Source organism: Canis aureus, chromosome 9 (genome assembly GCF_053574225.1).
Source record: "Canis aureus isolate CA01 chromosome 9, VMU_Caureus_v.1.0, whole genome shotgun sequence".
Classification (NCBI taxonomy): domain Eukaryota; kingdom Metazoa; phylum Chordata; class Mammalia; order Carnivora; family Canidae; genus Canis; species Canis aureus.
In genome coordinates this window covers 31,851,347-31,872,203 of record NC_135619.1, presented here as the reverse complement: position 1 = coordinate 31,872,203, position 20,857 = coordinate 31,851,347, and the positions used below count along the sequence as shown (strand labels likewise).

The following is a 20,857-nucleotide window of genomic DNA, read 5'->3' as shown; positions in this document are numbered from 1 at the left end:
GCCGCCGCCCCTTCTGCACCCGCGCGGGGACGACCAACTCAGACGCGGTGTCCCGGCGCCCGCAGGACGCCCGAGAGGTGGAAGGCGCGTCACACCCGGTGCGGGCACTTGCGAGTCCCTCAGCGGTGACCGGGAGGAGAGGGGCCCCGAACGCCTGCCCGGAGCGGCTCTGCGCGCGGGCGCGGTGGCCTGGGCATCCCCGCGCTCCGTTCCTCCGGGACTGCAGGCTGGAGGCGCGCAGGGCCGCTGGCCCCGGTGGGAAGCGTTCGGCCCCAGCAGGGGGCTGGGAGGGCGTGCAGGGCACTTGCGGGGGTTCGCAGAAGGCGACAACGGAAACCCAAAGTGACTCACCAAACAACAGAGAATTTAGAAGGACCCAGTCCGGGGAGATGTGTGTAAGAAGGGCGTAACAGGCACCAAAGACCGTTTGCAGTAGGACCCATATGCTCTTTTTCTTCTTCTTTTTCTTTCTTTCTTTTTTTTTTTTTTTTTTTTTTTGACATTCTCAGGAAGATAAACTAAGAGGGCGGGACCAAAATTAGGAGGAAGTGAAAAGTTCGGCCTGGTTGTCCAAGGAACCAAACAGCGCGCACCGCTGAGCTGCCTGTTGCACTGTTGCTTTGATTCGGTTGCCAGCATTTCGCCTTTTCCTATGTCAACACCATAACGGATAACCACTTGTTTAAGCAAGCAAGCAAGCAAGCAAAGAAGAATAAGAGAAAGAAATGTTCCTTGTGTGTAGAATTGTTTGTGAACACAGCTTGCAATCATTGCACATTGTTCTCTAGTCAAGTACAGCCTTGAAAGAAAATGTTGTTCAGGATTAATTTTTTCACATGAACGGTGCAGAGCACATCTAGAAAGACCCACTCCTGGTAAAGCTTATTAGTGAGTGGCCAGTTTTAGAAACCAGGGTTGACAAAAGTGGTCGTCTACCACCCATTGTCATAATTGCAGACTCATGAAAATGGGCTGGTGTTTAAAACAAACAAACAAACAAAATCCAGTTTGGTAGACAAAGTGAGGTAATTATATTCTCTCATATTCAGTTGGGGAAGGGAGAAGAACTAGGAGGTGAAGGATCTGCATTGGGAACAGGCAAGGGGTAAGAGTCATCATGGGAGAACAAAGAAAAAAATTACCTGCTGAAGAATACATTTTACCACAGCCTGCTTGATCTCCATGAAAAGTTTAGCCCACCTTGATAATTCTGGCCTGGGGATTAGAAATGGAGATGGGCTCTCAACAGAGCAGGTTCAATGGAAGTCTATTTTTCTCAAATAAGAAATCCATCAGTCACAGGCAGGTGAGCCTCCCAGGCCCCAGTCTCTTTCTGCTCTCCAGCCCTTCATTCCTAGCATGCTGGCTTTCTACCTACATGTTCTTCCCCATGTCGTCAGCAGTCGCTGCCTGTCTCAGGATTCAACCAAAGAAACAGAACCACTGGAAGTGATGGAGAATGAGAGATTTATTATTAGGCACTAGACCTGTGCTGTTCTATATGGTAACCTCTAGCCACAAGTGGCAATTTAAATTTAAATGAGTTAAAATTAACTAAGAGTAAAGATGTTGTTTCTCAGTTGCACTAGGCACATTTCCAGCGCTCAGTAGCCATATGCATGTGAGTAGGGGCTATGATATCAGATGGCTCGTATACAAAACACTTTTACCATCCCAGAAGCTCTGTTGGAGAGTGATGCATTAGACCCTACGGGATGGTGGGAGCTCCTGGAGAAGTCTACGCAAAGCTGTTTGCTGTGTTTGATTCCAGTGTTAATTGAACCAAGCCACCATAGGTCAGACAGAATGGCAGTCAGGGCAGAAAGCTGGATGTGGATAAAATCATGTACAGGCTTGGAACCTACAAGGGATAACCTGGAACTCATGAACAACTAGAATCGTCAACGACAGACTGGATTTCTGTGTGTCTCTCACCACCTCTTACCTCAATAATGCAGGTATACTGCGGGAGAAGCTGGCACCCTTCATAAAGTGGTGGCACCCTTCATGGAGAGGTGGATAAGTGACAATGTACTAGAGTTATCACCAGGCTGGGAGTCCTGAATTGTCCTTTGGAACATGACAACCATGGCTGCTGCTTCACAGCTGCCTTCTCAATCTCATTCATCACTTCTCCTGTGACGAATGTTGACCTTGAAACCACGTAGGACTCTGAAGAACAGATCATCCTCAGCTGAGTAGACACAGTGTAAAGCTACCACCCTGCCCCACAGGTCCAGGTATGAAGTCTGCATTGAAAGCAGAGAGTGAGAAACAGGCAGACTCTTGTGCCTGTTTCTTTCATCAGAAAAGCTGGTTTTCCAGAAGCACCCCAAAAGACTTCCCTTCATGCCCCATTAGGCAGAATTTGGTAAAATGGCCAGTCCTTAGCTCCAAAGGAGGCTGAGAAAGGGGATATTGAACATTTCCAGCTTCTTCCAGAGTAGAGGCAGGTGGGGGGATAGGGGCTGGGAGTGGCATTGGGTTAGCCAGTCAACATTGTCTGCTGCAGATCTACACAGTGGATTCCCCACCATCCCCTTCTTATAGCCAGAAAGGAAGTGCAAGAACACCGACTTCGAGTCCTTCATTTGCATTTGAAGAAATTGAGGCACAGAAAAGTTGAGTATCTTACCCAAAGATACACAAAGTTAGTGCAAAGCTAGGAATATGGAAGTCAGACCATCTCATTTCCATTACAGACCTCTGCATATTGCACACACTGTCCATTTAAAGCCAGAAAGGAGCACTTGGCACAATACCCATCTTTAATACCACATTAGAGCTCCCTGGCAAATCACTCAACACAATTTAGATGTTACTTTTTGCCTGAAGTATTGATAATGTTTGAAAAGATTACACATTTCCAGTATGACCAAAGAGAGAGAGAAATGGGCTCACTGTTGGTGGAAGTGTGAGTGTGGGTAAAACCTTCCTGGTGAGAACAGTTTATTAAATATCACAAACTTCGAATATGCTTCAGCCCAGAAATAATGTTATAGAAATGTACTGCCTCAAAGAGACATAATCTGACAAATACACAAAGTTGTCACATACACACACACACACACACACACACACACACACACACACCAGGAAGAATTTTCATCATTGCAAGAATCTAGAATTAGATGTCCTTCCGTAGAGGACTGGTTTAATAAATTTTGGTACACCTAATGCAAGGGAATATATAGTCATTAAAAAGGATGATGTGTATCTGTATTTCTTTCTTTTTTAAAGATTTTATTTATTCATGAGAGACAGACAGAGAGAGAGAGAGAGAGAGAGAGGCAAAGACACAGGCAGAGGGAGAAGCAGGCTCCATGCAGGGACCCTAATGTGGGACTCGATCCCGGGACTCCAGGATCATGCCCTGGGCCGAAGGCAGGTGCCAAACCGCTGAGCCACCCAGGGATCCCTGTATCTGTATTTCTTGATAATGATCTTTCCCACATATTGAGTTAAAAGCATGACATTATTTCATTCACATAAAGTTATATGCATAAGCATTTGCATAGAGCAGCATCTAGAAGGATGTTCAGCAAAATGTTAGTAGTAATTTCTCTGGGTAGTAACTTCTCCGTTAGGGCTATCTGCTTTGGCTAATTTTTCTATAAATGTGTATTACCTTTAGGAAATTCAAGGAAGCTGCTTTTTATTTATAAAAAAATTAATCATTGGAGGAAATTGTGTTTTCTACTTGGCAGAAAACAGAGAGTTGTTTGAGACTGAAGAAGATTGGAGATATATCTTTGTATTTTTCATAACAGTTTTGTAACTGTTTTTGTTTGAAGATTGGAAATTACATATTTTATACCATTTCTAATGAGATGATGCCCTGCCCTCCTAAAATCAAACGGCTTTGGCATCCCATAACCCAATTCTGATACTATCATTGCCAGGAAGTCCCTTTCCCATAAAGGTGGAAACAAAAAGTCAAACAAAGAGTTAAAAAAAAAAAAAAAACCAACCAACAACAACCACAAAATGCAGTCAATATAAGACAACTTTGAGATAGGTTCAAAAACTAAGGGTTAATTGTGAGTGGGTAGGTATAGAATCTTAGCAGAGAAATAAAAACTATAAAAAAGAACTGAATGGAAATTCTAGAACTACAATTTACAGCAGCTTGGAGTTGGCAGAAGAGTGAACTCAAGGACTAATCACATCTGGTCACCTTTCTTTCCATGTCATCATTACTTTTGTGCTAATTGGAAATATTCTCACTTTTCCCATATCATGTGAGGCTTGCCCTATTTTTACTCACGATGTGAGGCATGGGTTTTCTATGCTCTCAGAGCCTTCAAACCTCTTTGAGATCTGGAGTGCAGAGCTACATTGTCTAGGAAACTCCTGTGCTAACATTTAAGCTCTTTTGTTCTCTTGAACTTCACCTTCCCTCCTTCACAGCCTGTGGACACAGGTAGGGAAGGAGTGGAACAACGTTGCTCTTCCCCATTTCCTGTGACCTAGGTCTCTATGCCTAGTCTTTTCAAAAGTCTGATACCAAACATTGACACCTGTATTCTGTTACATTGTCCTTTCCCTGAGACATTCAGTATAGCACACCCCAGCTGCTGATAACACTAGGGAAAGGGCTGGACTAGCAAGTACTGGGGAAAAAAATAGGTTAATATGTCAAATTATAACATTTACATTCACACAGGTGTGTGTATATCCAAGGCTTGGTGGGACTTACTACAACCTCATAGGACTGTTTGAGAAACAATTTGATAAAGTCTTTGCAAAACCTGAGTCAATAAAAAGTGCTTTACAAATGGATGTAGGAGTACAATAGTTCTCTTGTCCTTAGACGGGAAATATCAGAACTGCTTATTAGTATGAGTTAGATCAAATGAGTTATTCCAATAATGTCAAGAAGGCAAATTGCCTATGATTCTAATTTCCTTTTTAATATTGATAGGGAACAAAGAATCCGAGATAGTCATGAAAATTCTCTTTTCTTAGAAAGGTTGCTTCCAAGGACAAAACCAACTGGAGGGCAGAAAAGCACATGTAACACAAAAATAAGGCTATAGTTATTCAATTTGCTTGTATAAAGTAACAGCTCATTACAAATATTTTTGGAAAATTAGAAGGAAGAAAAATTCACCCATGAATGTATATCCACAAAAAACTATCACTTTTAACATCTTGATGTGTTTCTTTTCACTTTCCTGCACTTTTTTGTTTTCACAGCTGTGATAATAGTGTATGTAAATTTTCCTATACTATTTTTTAAAAAAACCTTAAAAGTATATTGAATAGCTTATACTGCAATATGCATTAAAGGCCTTAAAAATGTTCATGCTCTGAGATCCAGATATTGCAATTCTAGAGATCTATAGTCCATTTATTTATTCACTCAACAATAATTTACTAAGGCCTATATTTACCTTAGTAAAGGTAAGAAGAGGCAGCAGAGTATAGTTTGAAGAGCAAGGGTTCTAGAGTCAGATTGCTTTGGTTTTTAAAAAGGTTTTATTTAGGGGATCCCTGGGTGGCTCAGTGGTTTGGCACCTGCCTTTGGCCCAGGACGCGGTCCTGGAGTCCCGGAATCGAGTCCCGCGTCGGGCTCCCGGCATGGAGCCTGCTTCTCCCTCTGCCTGTGTCTCTGCCTCTCTCTCTCTCTCTATGTCTATCATGAATAAATAAATAAAATCTTAAAAAAAATAAAAAGTTTTTATTTAAATTCAAGTTAGTTAACATACAGTGTTATATTAGTTTCAGGTGCAATATAGTGATTCAACACTTCGATACATCACCTGGTGCTCATCACAGCAAGTGCACTCCTTAATGCCCATCACCTGTTTCACCTATTTCCCTGCCCAACCCCACCATCAGTTTGTTCTCTAGTTAAGAGTTTGTTTCTTGGTTTGTCGCTGCCTCTCTCCTCCACCCCCACTTTTGCTTGTTTGTTTTGTTTCTTAAATTCCACGTATGAGTAAAATCATAAGGTATTTGTCTCTCTCTGTCTTATTTCACTTAGCATTATACTCCCTACATCCATCCATCCATCCATGTCGTCATTGCAAATGGCAAGATTTTATTCTTTTTATGGCTGAATAATATTCCATTATATATATACATATATATTATATATACACATTATATATGTATACATATACATATATACATATATATGCACTTCCATATATATATATATGCACTTCTTTATCTGTTCATCAATCAATGGATATTTGAGCTCTTTCCATAATTTGGCTATTGTAGATAATTCTGCTATAAATATTGGGTGCAAGTGTCCTTTTGAATTAGTATTTTTTGGTAAGTACCTAGTAGTGCAATTGCTGGGTCATACGGTAATTCTATTTTTAGCTTTTTGAGGAACCACCATACTATTCTCCAGAGTGGCTGCACCAGTTTGCATTCCCACCAACAGTGGAAGAGGCCTCTTCTTTCTCTTTCTCCATAGTCTCATCAACACCTGTTGTTTCCTGTGTTGTTAATTTTAGCCATTCTGACAGGTATGAGGTGGTATCTCACTGTGTTTTTTTTTTAAGATTTTATTTATTTATTTATGAGAGACACAGAGAGGCAGAGACATAGGCAGAGGGAGAAGCAGGCTCTCTATCAGGAGCCCGATGAGGGACTTGATCCTAGGACCCCAGGATCACGTCCTGAGCCGAAGGCAGATGCTCAACCGCTGAGCCACCCAGGCATCCCCTCACCATGGTTTTGATTTATATTTCCCTGATGAGGAGTGATGACAAGTGTCTTATCATGTGTTCGTTGGCCTTCTGTATGTCTTCTTTGGAAAAATGTCTATTCATGTCTTCTGCCCATTTTTAAATTGGATTATTAGTCTTTTGGGTGTTGAGTTTGATAAGTTCTTTAAAGATTTTGGATACTACCCCTTTATCAGATACGCCATTTTAAATGTATTCTCCCATTCTGTAGGCTGCCTTTTAGTCTTGTTGATTGTTTCCCTCACTGTGCAGAAGCTTCTTATCCTGATGAAATCCCAGTAGTTTATTTTTGCTTTTGTTTCTGTTGCTTTCAGCAATGTAACTAGTAAGAAGTTGCTATGGCCTAGGTCAAAGAGGTTAGTGCCTGTATTTTCCTCTAGGATTTTGATGGTTTCCTGTCTCACATTAAGGTCTTTCATACATTTTGAATTTATTTTTGTGTACGGTATAAGAAAGTGGTCCAGTTTCATTCTTTTGCATGTGACTGTCCAGTTTTCCTAATACCATTTGTTGAAGAGACTGTCTTTTTTCCATTGGATATTCTTTCCTGCTTTATTGAAGATTGGTTGACCGTAGAGTTGTAGGTCAATTTTTGGACTTTCCATTCTGTTCCATCAATCTATGTGTCTGTTCTTGTGCCAGTACTATACTGTCTTGATGACAACAGCTTTGTAATATGGCTTGAAGTTCAGAATTGTGATGCCTTCAGTTTTGCTTTTCTTTTTCAGGATTGCTTTGGCTATTCGGGGTCTTTGGTGGTTCCATAAACATTTTATTTAGATTTGATTTGTTCTACTTCTGTGAAAAATGCTGGTGGTATTTTGATACGGATTGTATTAAATGTGTAGATTTCTTTGGGTAGTACAGAAGTTTTAACAATATTTGTTCTTCCAATCCATGATCTTGGAATGTTTTACCATTTCTTTGTGTCCTTTTCAATTTCTTTCATAAATAAGTACTCTATAGTTTTCAGAGTACATATCTTTTACCTCTTTGGTTAGGTTTACTCCTAGGTATCTTACAGTTTTTGCTGCAGTTGTAAACGGGATCAATTCCTTGACCTTTCTTTCTTTCTTTCTTTCTTTCTTTCTTTCTTTCTTTCTTTCTTTCTTTCTTCTTTCTTTCTTTCTTTCTTTCTTTCTTTCTTTCTTTCTTTCTTTCTTTCTTTCTTTCTTCTTCTGCTTCGTTATTGATGTATAGAAATGCAACAGATTGATTTCACATCCTGCAACTTTTTTGAATTTATATATTAGTTCTAGCAATTTTTTTGGTGGAATCTTTGGGGTTTTCTACATGGAGTATCATGTTGTCTGCAAATAATGAAAGTTTGAGTTCTTCTTTGCCAGTTTGGATTCCTTTTCTATTTGTTGTCTGATTGCTGTGGCTAAGACTTCTAGTACTATGTTAAATAGTAATAATGACAGTGGACATCCCTGTCTTGTTCCTGACCATAGAAGAAAAGCTCTCAGTTTTTCCCCATTGAGGATGAGCTTAGCTGTGGGTCTTTTGTATATGGCCTTTATGATGTCGAGATATGTTCTATCTATCCCTACTTTGTTGAGGGTTTTTATGAAGAATGGATGCTGTATTTTGTCAAATGCTTTTTCTGCATCTATTGAATGTATCATCTAATTATTACCCTTCTTTTATTAATGTGATGTATCATGTTGGTTGATTTGTGAATATCAAACCACTCTGGCAGCCCAGGAATAAATCCCACTTGATTGTGGTGAATAATTCTTTTTATGTACTGCTGGATTCAATTTGCTAATATTTTGTTGAGAATTTTTGCATTCATTTTTCATCAAAGATATTGGCCTGTAGTTCTCCTTATTAGTGGGTTTTTGTCTGGTTTTGGAATCAAGGTAATGCTAGCCTCATAGAAGGGAGTTTGGAGGTTTTCCTTCCATTTCTATCTTTGGAACAATTTGAGAAGAATAGATATTAACTCTTCCTTAAATGTTTGATACAATTTCCCTGGGAAACCATCTGGCCCTGAATTTTTGTTTGTTGGGAGATTTTTAATTACCGATTCATTTTTTTTTTGCTGATTACGGTTCTACTCAAATTTTCTATGTCTTCTTGTTTCGGTTTTGGTAGTTTGTTTCTAGGAATGTGTCTATTTCTTCCAGATTGCCCAATTTGTTGGCATATAATATTTCATAATATTCTCTTATTATTTGTATTTCTGTGGTGTTAGTTATATTCTTTCATTTGTGATTTTGTTTATTTGGTTCCTTTCACTTTTCTTTGTGATTAGTCTAGCTAAGTGTTTATCAATTTTATTAATTCTTTCAAAGAACTAGCTCCTAATTTCATCTGTTTAAATGTTTTTGTTTCTATATTGTTTATTTCTGCTCTAATATTTATTATTTTCCTTCTTCTGCTGGCTTCAGGCCTCATTTGCTTTTCCTTTTCTAACTCCTTTAGTTGTAAGGTTAGGTTGTGTATTTAAAACTTTTCTTGCTTCTTGAGGTAGGCCTGTATTGCAATATACTTCCCTCCCAGGACTGCTTTTGCTGTATCGCAAAGATTCTGGACTGTTGTGCTTTCATTTTCACTTGCTTCCATGTACTTTTTTTATTTCTTCTTTAATTTCCTGATTAACCCATTCATTCTTTAGTAGGGTGTTTTTTGAACCTCCATGTATTTGAGATCTTTCCACATTTTTTCCTGTGATTGACTTCAAGTTTCATAGTTTTGTGGTCTGAAAATATGCACAGTATGATCTTAATCTTTTTGTTCTTGTTAAGGCCTGATTTATGACCTAGTATGTGATCTATTCTGGAGAATGTGCACTCCAAAAGAATGTGTATTCTGCTGCTTTAGGATGAAGTTTTCTGAATATATCTGTGAAGTCCATCTGGTCCAGTGTGTCATTCAAAGGCATTGTTTCCATGTTGATTTTCTGCTTAGATGATACATCCACTGCTATAAGTGGGATGTTAAAGTCCCCTGCTGTATTATTATCAATGAGTTTATTTATGTTTGTTATTAATTATTTTATAGATTTGGGTGCTCCCAAGTTGAGGGTATACATATTTACAATTGATAGATCTTCTTGATTGATAGACCCTTTATTATGATATAATGCCCTTCCTTATCTCTTGTTACAGTCTCTGTTTCAAAATCTGGTTTGTCTGATATAAATATGGCTACTCTGGATTTCTTTTGATGTCCATTAGCATGATAGATGGTTCTCCATCCCCTCACTTTTAATCTATAGGTGTCTTTGGGTCTAAAGTGAGTCTCTTGTAAGCATCATATAGATGGGTCTTGTTTTTTAAACCCAATCTGATACCCTATATCCTTTATAAAATGAAATATTCCATTTTTAAGGAAAGTATGCATTTCTTCTTTTTTCTAAAGATTTTATTAATTAATTAATTAATTAATTAAAAAGACAACATGAGCAGGGAGAAGGGCCAAGGGGGAGGGAGAGAGACAGCAGATGTCATGCTGAGCAGGGAGCCCAACAGGGGGCTTGATCCCATTACCCTGAGATCACAACCTGAGCCAAAATCAAGATTCAGATGCTCAACTGACTAAGCCACCCAGGCACCCCACCCTATGTCTTTTGATTGTACCATTTAGTCCATTTACATTCAGGATAATTCTTGATAGGTAGAATTTAGTGCCACTGTGTTACTGTAAAGTTGGTGGTTCTGTTCCTCTCTAGTTTCTGTTTCTTTTGGTCTTTTTTTTCCCCTCACTCAAAGAGTTTCTTTTAATATTTCTTTGAGGACTAGTTTAGTAGTCATTAACTCCTTTAGTTTTTGTTTATTTAGAAAACTCTTTATCTCTCCTTCATTCTGAATGACAGCCTTGATGGATAAGGTATTCTTGGCTGCATATTTTTCCCATTCAGCATATTGGATATGTCCTGACATTCTCTTCTGGCCTGCCAAGTTTCCATGGACAGATCTGCTATGAATCTGATCTGCCTTCGCTTGTAGGTTAAGGTACTCCCCCTTCCCCCCACCCCCTGCTCCTTGCTGCTCTCAGGATTCTTTCCTTGTTTGTGTAGTTTGTAAATTTGACTATGATATGTTTTGGTGATCACCAGCTTTTGTTTAATTTAATGGGAATTCTCTGTGCTTCTTGGATCTCAAAGTCTGTGTCCTTCCTCAGATTAGGGAAGTTTTCAGCTGTAATTTGCTCAAATGAACCTTCTGCCCCTTTTTATCTCTCTTTATCTTCTGGGACTCCTATGACATGAATGTTATTACATTTTAAGAAGTCATTGAGTTCCCTAAGTCTATTTTTGTGATCCAGTATCTTTCTTTCCCTCCTCTTTTCAGCTTCATTATTTTCTAGAATTTTAATTTTCTATATCACTGATTCATTCCTCTTCTTCATCCATCCTCACTGATATGGTATTCAGTCAGGTTGGCTTCTTGGTTATAGCATTTTTAATTTCAATCTGACTAGATTTTAGTTTTTCTATATCTGTAGTAGGGTATTCTCTAATGTCTTCAATGCTTTTTTCAAGCCCAGCTACTATCTTTACAATTGTTGTTTTAAGTTCTAGTTCGGACATCTTACTTCTATCTGTATTGATTAAATCCTTGGCCATTACTTCTACTTCCTATTCTTTCCTCCATCTTGTCATTTTGTCCAGGAAAAACAAAATAAAACAAAACAAAAAGCTAGATCCTAGGTGTGTTATGGTCTGCTTGTTAAAAGAAGCTAAATCCAAAAAATAAAAGTAAAATATTAAAAATATATATATATATATATATAAAGGAAGTTAGATCCTATTTCCTCAGGAGCTTAAGCTTTGCAGCACTCTATGATCAGTAGACTTGGTCCATGTGATGGGTTTGTTCTGGTCTTCTAGGAGCAAGCCTGTTGCACTGTCTCAGGTGGACTTGCTCTAAGGGAGAAGTGCCTACAGGGCATAGGGAGTGGGATTCTGTATTAAGTGACTCCATTCTCCACTTGGTGATGCCATTTAACTCGCTGGCAAAATGGTGGGGCTCCACCTTCTCAGCCTGGAGAGGAAAGCTCACACCCACCACTCTTCAGGAAACCCTTGCAGGAGAGCAAACAATCTCCTGTCTTGTGTTCCTGGCTTCCATCAGGTTCCTGCCTTCACCCTGTCTGCCTGCCAGGAGGCACAGTACTCCCGTGTTTCATCTCAGACACTTGGCTGGGTTTCTAAACTCAAATTTTAGGGACTTGTGTGGTGAGGTCCTGTGTTGATCCTCTGGGGTAGGGTCTTGCTGCTCTTTTGCTGTTTGCTGGCCTGTCCAGGAAAGTGGTCACACAACCTCCCAGTGGTTCAGAGTTTATGGTAAAGCAGAGCAGAAAGCCTGCACCAAGATTTGCTGCCCTGGAAATAGTGCAACATGTTGGCACCACCCATTCTCTTGTCCCCAGAGAGGCTTTGCCACAGCTACCAAATGCAATCCACGAAAGGGAACCATTTCTCCTCCTGCAACCCAGGGGATCCTCAGACCATGCTGTTTGCTCCCAGGTCTCCATCGTCCTTCCCCAGTGGAGCATCACTAAGCCAGGCACAACTGGGCAATGGTGGACTTCTAAAACTTCAGATTTTATGCTCTGTTGCTTATGATACCTTGTGGTCTCTGTAAGCAGGCTCCCTCTCCTCTGCAGCCCCTGCAGCTCTTATCTCCCCCAAATCACCTCTCCATAGATCCTACTTTCCATGATTCTACTTGTAGACTTGCAGTTTTATTCTCTCAGTCTTCAGATTGATTTCTTTGATGTTCAGAATGATCTAATATTTATCTAGCTACGTTCAAGGGATGAAGCAAACTTAGGGTCCCCCTACTCCTCCACCATCTTAACTCCTCATATTTTCTTTAAGATTAAAACAAAAAGCATTACCCACAGAAAATTCTACTCCTTGACCATGCTATCATTCTTTGAGTTCTGCAACTGCCAGAGAATAGTGTAACTTGACATCATTTTAAAAAGAGGTGAAAAATGAGTCAGCTTGTGCCCTGGAGGCCTGGTCACTTCCATTTCTGTTACTTGTGCCCAAAACCCAATATACAGTATCACAAATTATGAAATCCAACTCGTCACTATCCCTTCTCCTGAGTTTCTTTGTCTCCTGCAGTGTCCTCATATCAAACCCAGAAGAAGTAGGAGGGAGAAGAATGCAGAATCAAGACAGATAACAGATGAAAATGTGATTCATTTTTATTATCTGGGGACATATAGACATAGCCTATGATTTGACACTAAATTCTGTTGTCACATAGGGTGAGTTATAATGATATTTGTGTGTTAAAGGAAAATTCTACAAGATTCACTGCTGAATTCTGTTTTCTCTTTTCCATAGCCCTTATTGACTATATTTTTTCATATAATTTAATCATTTACTGTTTTTTTTTTCTTGTTAAATGTCTCCCTCTGATAGAATGTCGGTTCCTAGAGGGAAGGGATCTTTGTCTCTTTACTTCACTGGAGTGTCCGAAAGATAGAACTGTGTCTGGCATATAGTAAGCACTCAATAAATACATGTTGAATGAATAAAGAGGGCCTGGTAAGCTGGACTGGTGCTGCTGAGAAGTCTAACAGGATGAGTGCAGACAAGCAGCTACTGACTTTTGTTTTTTTTTTTTTTTTTTTTTTTTTTTAATTTTTTTTTTAGCTACTGACTTTTGTAGGAGGAACTTCACTGGTGACCTGCTAAGACTACTTTTGATCATGTGGGGGAAAGAAACCTGACATGAGAAGAGCTAGAAGAGAGAATGGAGAGAGAACCAAAGATGAGAAAGGAAAGAGCAGTGAAGACAACAATTTGGATGAGTCTATGAGGGGTGCTAAGAAATTTAGTGGCAGCTAAAGGGGTTTTGGGGTTGAATTTTCTTTTCAAAATGGATGGTGGCACATAGATGGAAATCACATGTAGAGAGGGAGAAAAAGATGATACAAAAGAAAATCAGTACTTGCCAGTGCAAGTAGCTTAAGAATTTTGAGAGAAGGATTTAGGCACAAGTAGAGGCATGTCATAGAGGGAACAGGCATATTACCCCCACTGAAGCTGGATGGAATTCAGTGTCTGTGGGCAGAGACGTGGGTAGGTTGGTGGAATCAGCTAAGAGGATGAAGAAGTTGTCCAAAAGAGAAGGATGAGGAAATGCTGGCAATTTCAAGTAGAAATAATATATAATTACCTCCTGCAAATGGCAATTGTTGGGAAGGTGGTTGCTAATATTAGAATAAGCATGGTGAAAGTCAGCATTTGTAAAGGCAGCTTTCCATACTCCCCCTCAAACCTGATTTTGCACTCATTGTTCTCCATTTCAATGAAAATGCATGCATCATTGCCCATTCAGTTGCTCAAGCCAGAAACCTGGTGTCATCCTTGGCTCTTCCCTCTCCCTTGACCTCTACATAATCACCAAAACCTGTTTGGTTGCTTTTCTGATCTGTCTGCTTCTCTCTATCTGCACTCCCACTTCTTACATCTCGTGACATGGATAACTGGTTAGACTGCAGGTTAGGAGGCTTCCTATCTGGTTTTCCAGGCTCTTATCCTGTTCACCTCTGTTCAGTTCTCCATATTACAGCCTGAATGGTTATCCCAAAAAAGAAGATCTGATCATTACACTCCCCTGCCTATGCCTGGTCAGTGTCTTCCTACTGCCTCAGGTTCAAGTCTAAATTCTTCAGCTTGGTATATGAAACCCATCATGCCCTGGTCCGGCCTACCTCTCCATGAAGACAAAGACAATAGAAGAAACAACAGCAAGATAGTTTTAAAAATTATAAAGATAACGGACAAAAATTTACTGATGCAGGCCAGAGATAAATACTTTTTATGATCATGAATTGTTAAGGTGACAACTAAGAGGTAGAAAATTGTTTACATGAGACAAAATACAGCTATATAATAAAAAATTTTACCTAAATTAATGACAGAAAAACATTGGTAAAAATTGTTAAGCATGCATTGAGGACTAGGAGAGAGCCTGGAGGAACAAATTTTATCTGTAAAATTTAAGTTAAAAAAATATGTCAAAATAGGGAGCCTAGGCACTTCTCAGTTACAATTTGAACATCAAAACTCATAATTATCTAGCAGATTTGGTAAAATCCTTGTGCCTATATAAAAATAAAAAAGAGAAAGTCAAAAGAGAACTCGTAATTCATCATTTGAAATGGTCTATAAATTGACTTCTTACTTTGATAATTGGTAATTAAGGATAATTAAATATTTATCCAATTTTTCCTGTAATAAATATATCTTAGAGTAACAGAATAGTGCCAACTGATAAGGGAAAATTCTATTTCACAGAAGAATGCTAGCCTCCAAATGTAGAAGGAATAAAAAATCAGAAAATCATCACTCAGTCTCCTCTATTAAAATTATTGATTTGGACAAAGATGTTCAGTTGCTATGAATACATTTAGGTATATGATTGCTAGGAAGTAGACATTCATATTAAGGACAAAACTAATACCACAGAGATCATTTTATTATTGCAAGGGGTACAAAGGGTATTAATGTTCAATAAAAGACTAAGACTCTTATCCTAACTCAGAGGTTAGGGTAGCAATCAGTTAATCTATTATAATAATGTATCATGTATAAAATATGTAATATGTTTGTGTGTAATAATATATATTAGTAATGTAGTTCTCTGACATGATGAAAATGTAACATGAAGCACATGTTACATTTATCTGTTATACATCCTAGCTCAAATGAACACTTGAATTCATCAACTCTGGTTTTAACTCTCAGATTTCAATTTCAGGGCTTGAAGAACAAGTTGAATGGCATGACAAGGTGGCAAGCAGGTAAACTCAGGGGACAATTGACATCCTGTAAGAGTCATTTGAAGATAAAAAGAGGGACTGTGCTAGATCCACACACTTAAGGGACATAATGGCCAGATGCAAAGCATGGCCCTGGATTGGGTTGTCATTTGGACAACTGAACTATAAAGGTCATTTTGGGAACAAGTTGTGGAATTTGAATCGGAGGTAGGTGTGAGGCAAGATGAAAATATGTTGACATGGAAAGTCGGAAAATCTTAAGTAAAATAAGCAAATAACAAAACAGGGTATAAAGTCTCATTTTGGTAATATATATACACAAATATCTGGAAGGACATACACTAAAGTGTTAGTAATAGTAATTTCTTGGTGGTAAAAATATGGTGTTATTTTATTTTTGCTTCTACTTCTGGGGGAGTAACTTTCTATCATGTAAACATTTCTTTAAATGATAGTAATAATAATATTATTATAAGGAGGAAGAGGAGGAATGCCTGGGTGGCTCAGTGGTTGAGCATCTGCCTTTGGCTCAGGGCATGATCCCAGGGTCCTGGGATTGAGTCCTGCCTCAGGCTCCCCACAGAGAGCCTGCTTCTCCCTCTGCCTGTGTCTCTGCCTCTCTCTTTGTGTCTCTTATGAACAAATAAATAAAATCTCTTTTTCAAAAAAAAGGAGGAGGAGGTGGAGAAGGCTGCAAGATCAAAGATGGGTGAGGAGGTGCCTTTGGGCAGGTGGTGAGGCACAGCACTTCCAGTTTGGCAATGAGTCCACAGCTGGGATGGAAGTCCAGGATTCTGGTCTCCAGTTTCATCCACCACACTGCCTCCAACAGAGGGAATTAAGACTCATGAGCAAGTTATCCCCAAATAGAAGAGTTTTACAGGCCATCACTACCTCTGGATTCTGTGAAAAGCAGTCCTACCTGCTGCTCTTCTATCTAGGAGCCCAGAGAGCTACTAGGATTTGTCATGATATCTGAGGCCAAGTGCCAGAAAAAAAAAACAAAAAACGTCTCAGGCTCTTACCACTCCCATCTTCATTGTTGTCTAGGTATAGAAAGATAGAGGAATAAATACTTCTGAGGCAGTTATGGCTCTTCCTTTTGTTCTTGGTTGCAAACAGCTCTGAGGCAAAACTGGGTTATAAGAAAGAGATTATGAATCTTAATTAGGGTTTTGAAATTTAAATCCAACAAACAGTATAGAGGGAACTCAGAGCTAGAGATCCAGATTTAACCCGAGGACTGCCCAAAGCTAAACTATTGCAAATGGGATCACAGTGGATCCCAAAGTGGGGTCCCCAACGTGGGCTCTTGGTCAGACTTGCCTTACCTGGATAGACCCCTCGTCAAATTAACCACACATCAAAGTCACAAATTCTTTCCTTTTCTTGGTGCTCTATGGAGCCCAGCCTCACTAGGATACCAAAAATGAAAACCAAAACCAAAATCATTAAATAAGCTGACAGATTCTTTCTTTTTGGAATTTCAGGGGAAAATTATTAGATTATAATTCTATGTCAGTAACTTTAGGGCTTTCAGAATAGTTTGCATATTTGATTTTTCCCCATGTTTACCATCTTCCTCTCTGCTGGGAACTTGCACTCAAGATTATATACTCAGTGTGAGAAAGTCTGTCATATAAAACCAGCACTAATGACAGAAAATAAAATGTTTTGTAGCTAGGGAGTGCCTTCTATATATCCCTAACGTTAAAACACACTAGATTATCTTTGAAGTCCCTTGAGCTCTAAAATGCTGGACTACAAGTACTGTTATAATATATTTTAAGTACTTGTGCTCCATCTAGAGGAGCAATATTAGAATATCAGGTCTGTCAGCTTTTGTCAAGAGTTTTAAAACTAAGTTCTGGTGTCATTTATTTTATTATATTTTTTAAAGATTGTATTTATTTATTTGAGAGAGAGAGAGAGAGAGAGAAAGAGTGAGAGCCCACGAGCAGGGGGAGGGCCAGATGGAGAAGCAGTCTCCCTGTGAGGCAGGGAGCCCAATGGGACTCTATCCTGGAATGCCAGGATCTAGACCTGAACCAAAGGCAGACACTTACCTGACTGAGCCTAGGTGCCCCTCTGGTGTCATTTAAAAGAGAAAGAACTCATTTGGAAATAGTCAAGAAAACCTAGTTTCAATTAACTATCAGTTTTTGATACTATCTAAGTGATACAAGTAATAATTTTCCATAATCATATCACTTTAATGTGATTCCTGTTTTTTTTTTTTTTTTTTTAATTTTTATTTATTTATGATGGTCACAGAGAGAGAGAGAGAGAGAGAGAGAGGCAGAGCCACAGGCAGAGGGAGAAGCAGGCTCCATGCACCGGGAGCCTGATGTGGGATTTGATCCTGGGTCTCCAGGATCGCGCCCCAGGCCAAAGGCAGGCGCCAAACCGCTGCGCCACCCAGGGATCCCGTGATTCCTGTTTTCAATTTGAAATGTGTCCTTCCAGTTTTGTCTGTTATACAATACACAGAAAATATTCTATCCTGTTTTTCTCTCTTACTGTTTTTGTATGTAGTATCAGTGTAATCATCGTCCCTCTGAGTAAATCTCAATCATTCCTCCCATTGCTGGTTGTTTGCATTATTTGATAACAACTACACATAACATCTTTCTTCCTTGTAGTATGTCCATGTTTGGGATTCTGTTCTAGTACTGAATGTCAGAAGTGAAATCACTGACTTGAAGTATATAATCTTTTTTTTTGAAATGACAGTACATATTTCCACATCACTTCCTAAGAGAATTGCGCCAATTTGTGTATTATTAGTAATGTATGAAAAATACCAATTCCAGGAAACTCTCCCAGCCCTGGGTATTAAATGTTTTATTTATTGTTATTAAAATGTTTTCATAATTTAGTAGACAAGAAATGTTATCTTATTGTTTCAATTTGCATTGCTTTGACTTTTGGTAAGGTTGAGCATTTTTCCTAGCTTAAGAGTTTTATTTCCTTTTTGAGAATTTCTGTTCACACTCTTAAGCATTTGTCTTTTGGAGACTTCATGTTTTCTTACTTTGTGAGCTCTTATGTTAATGACCACTGCCACCACCTCTACTAATTAGCTATCATTTGTTGAGCAGCCATAATATGTCAAAGATGGTGCTAGCAGCTTTACATATATTTTTAATCCTTTTCACATCCTGCAAGGAAGAAGGAAATTGAGTCTCAGTAGTGGTAAATAGCTTACTCAAAGGCCATATGACCTTGGACAGGTTATTTTCTACTATGGCTTCTGCCTCATGTAAAGATATATCTTAATTTTCTAACAAAGATATTAACCTTTTGCACTACTTTCCCTAGGCTTGTCAGCACTTTTATTTTAGTTATCGTTTGGACATACAGAAGTAGTAGCATCTAATAGTAAACTGTAAATCCTTTTCAAAGCCAAACCTATATGGGCTTTAATTAGGTAAGTACAGAATGGCTATTTAAAGTGATAAAAAGATAGAACATGCTTGGATTTCTCTAAAGACAAATTAGGGCCTAGTTTCAGATTGTTAAACAGTTATTTGTATATCATATATTGACTAATCTTTCTTTTTCTCATTGATTTATGATGCTTTCTTTGTCATTCATGTAGTGAGATCTATATTTGTACCTGTTTTGTTGATCTAGTTATCCTTTGTACAAAAACCACATTGTTTTAATTATCTTATCTTTGTAAGATGATTAAAACACAATAGAACTAATTCTTCCACACCTTTTTTTTTTTTCAGAATTTTCTTCCCTTTTTATTTTCCAAGTAAACTTTAAGATCATTTTGCCAATGCAGGCAAAAAAATATTTTTCTTTTTTTAAAGATTTTATTTATTTATTCATGAGAGACACACACACAGAGAGAGAGAAAGAGAGGCAGAGACACAGGCAGAGGGAGAAGCAGGCTCCATGCAGGGAGCCCCATGTGGGACTCGATCCCAGGACTCCACAATCACGCCCTGGGTGGAAGGCAGGCACTAAACCACTGAGATACCCAGGGATCCCCATATTTTCTTTTAAAGAAGGAACTCAAAGCAAAGAGATTTTGATTGGGGTTACATTAAATCCACAAATTAAATTCAGACATAGGTATTTTCATATCCAGTCTTCCTAATCAGGAATAAATACCTGGTTAACTTTCCAAGCCTTATTTTATATTTTTAATATAATTTGTATTATCTTCTTCATGTATCGCTACATACCTTGTTAAGATTATTCCCAGGCATTATATGTGTTTTAGTTGCCATTGTAAACAGGACCTATTGTATTTGTTTTTGTATAGGTTGCTGCTGGTATATAAAAATGTTATTGATTTTTATGTCTTTTATATTAAACTTAAATTTATATATAATACACAATAATATTACATTTTAAGTTTATATTTATAAACTCTTAATCATTTTAATAGTTTATCAGATGACTTTTAAATATTTTCTAGAAAAAATAATGTTAAAAATGATGCTTTCCTTCTTATAAAATTTTGTGTAGGAAAGAATTTATATGGTGGGTCTGAGACAGTTGTATTGGAAAGGCCTGCTCGCAAGGTTGGCCTGTGGTTGGCTTCTAGGCACTTGGATTTGGGGAGGGTTCCCACCATTCCCTAAGTGATAAAAGATCATTGACTGTGCCTACACTGTTTTTACAAGCAATATTGGTTTATGCTGAACACCTGCTTTCCTTCTAGGAGTCTGAAATTTCGGTATGTACCAGCAGAGGCTTCCAATATAACCAACCTCCGATGAAATGCTTGGACAGTGTGTCCCTAATGAACATCCCTGGAGGACAACATTTCACTAGGATCATCTGGAGGAATGAAGCATATCTGTGTAATTATACTGGAGATGACTCTAGGCAGCTTGTGCCTGGTTATCTCTGGACTTCCCTCCATGTGCTTTCTCCTCTTGTTGATTTTGCTTTGTATCCTTTCACTGTAATAAATCATAGCCATGAGCACAACTGTATGTTGAGTCCTGTGAGTCCTTGTAGAGAATCCTCAAAACTGAGGGTGGTCTTAGAAGCCTTCAGTGCAATTTATAATGCTTCTCTTTTCTGTGTGGTGTTTTTGTCAAGTTTAGGTATCAATATAAATGGATCTGCCCTGCCTGCCTTTAGATGGAGAAAGGTCTAGAACCTCCTGATTTCATCTCCTGTCACTCCTGTCCTATGCTTACTCCCTAGTGGCTCTGGGAGGTGAGGGGGGAGACCCAGAAAGTGACAAGAAACTGCCTAGAAGCTGCCTACAATTGCAAATTTGTATCAGTGCTATATCTCCTTTATCTTTAATTTTGTTTTTTGTTGTTTTCCCAATTAATTAGTTAAGTTTGTCTTTCTTATCTCTCTCCCCACTGCCAAAGAATCAGCTTTTAGTCTACTTACATATATTTTTAATCCTT

At 38.7% G+C, this 20,857-nt stretch overlaps 1 long non-coding RNA gene across 1 annotated transcript; it reads left to right on the top strand.

The window, feature by feature from the left end:
• Window positions 1–14: 14 nt before the first annotated feature.
• On the top strand, window positions 15–20,412 carry LOC144320587 (uncharacterized). Its single transcript, XR_013386208.1, has 3 exons — window positions 15–2,240; window positions 15,446–15,488; window positions 20,149–20,412. It is a non-coding gene; the product is annotated as an uncharacterized LOC144320587 (long non-coding RNA).
• The last annotated feature ends 445 nt before the right edge of the window (window positions 20,413–20,857 follow it).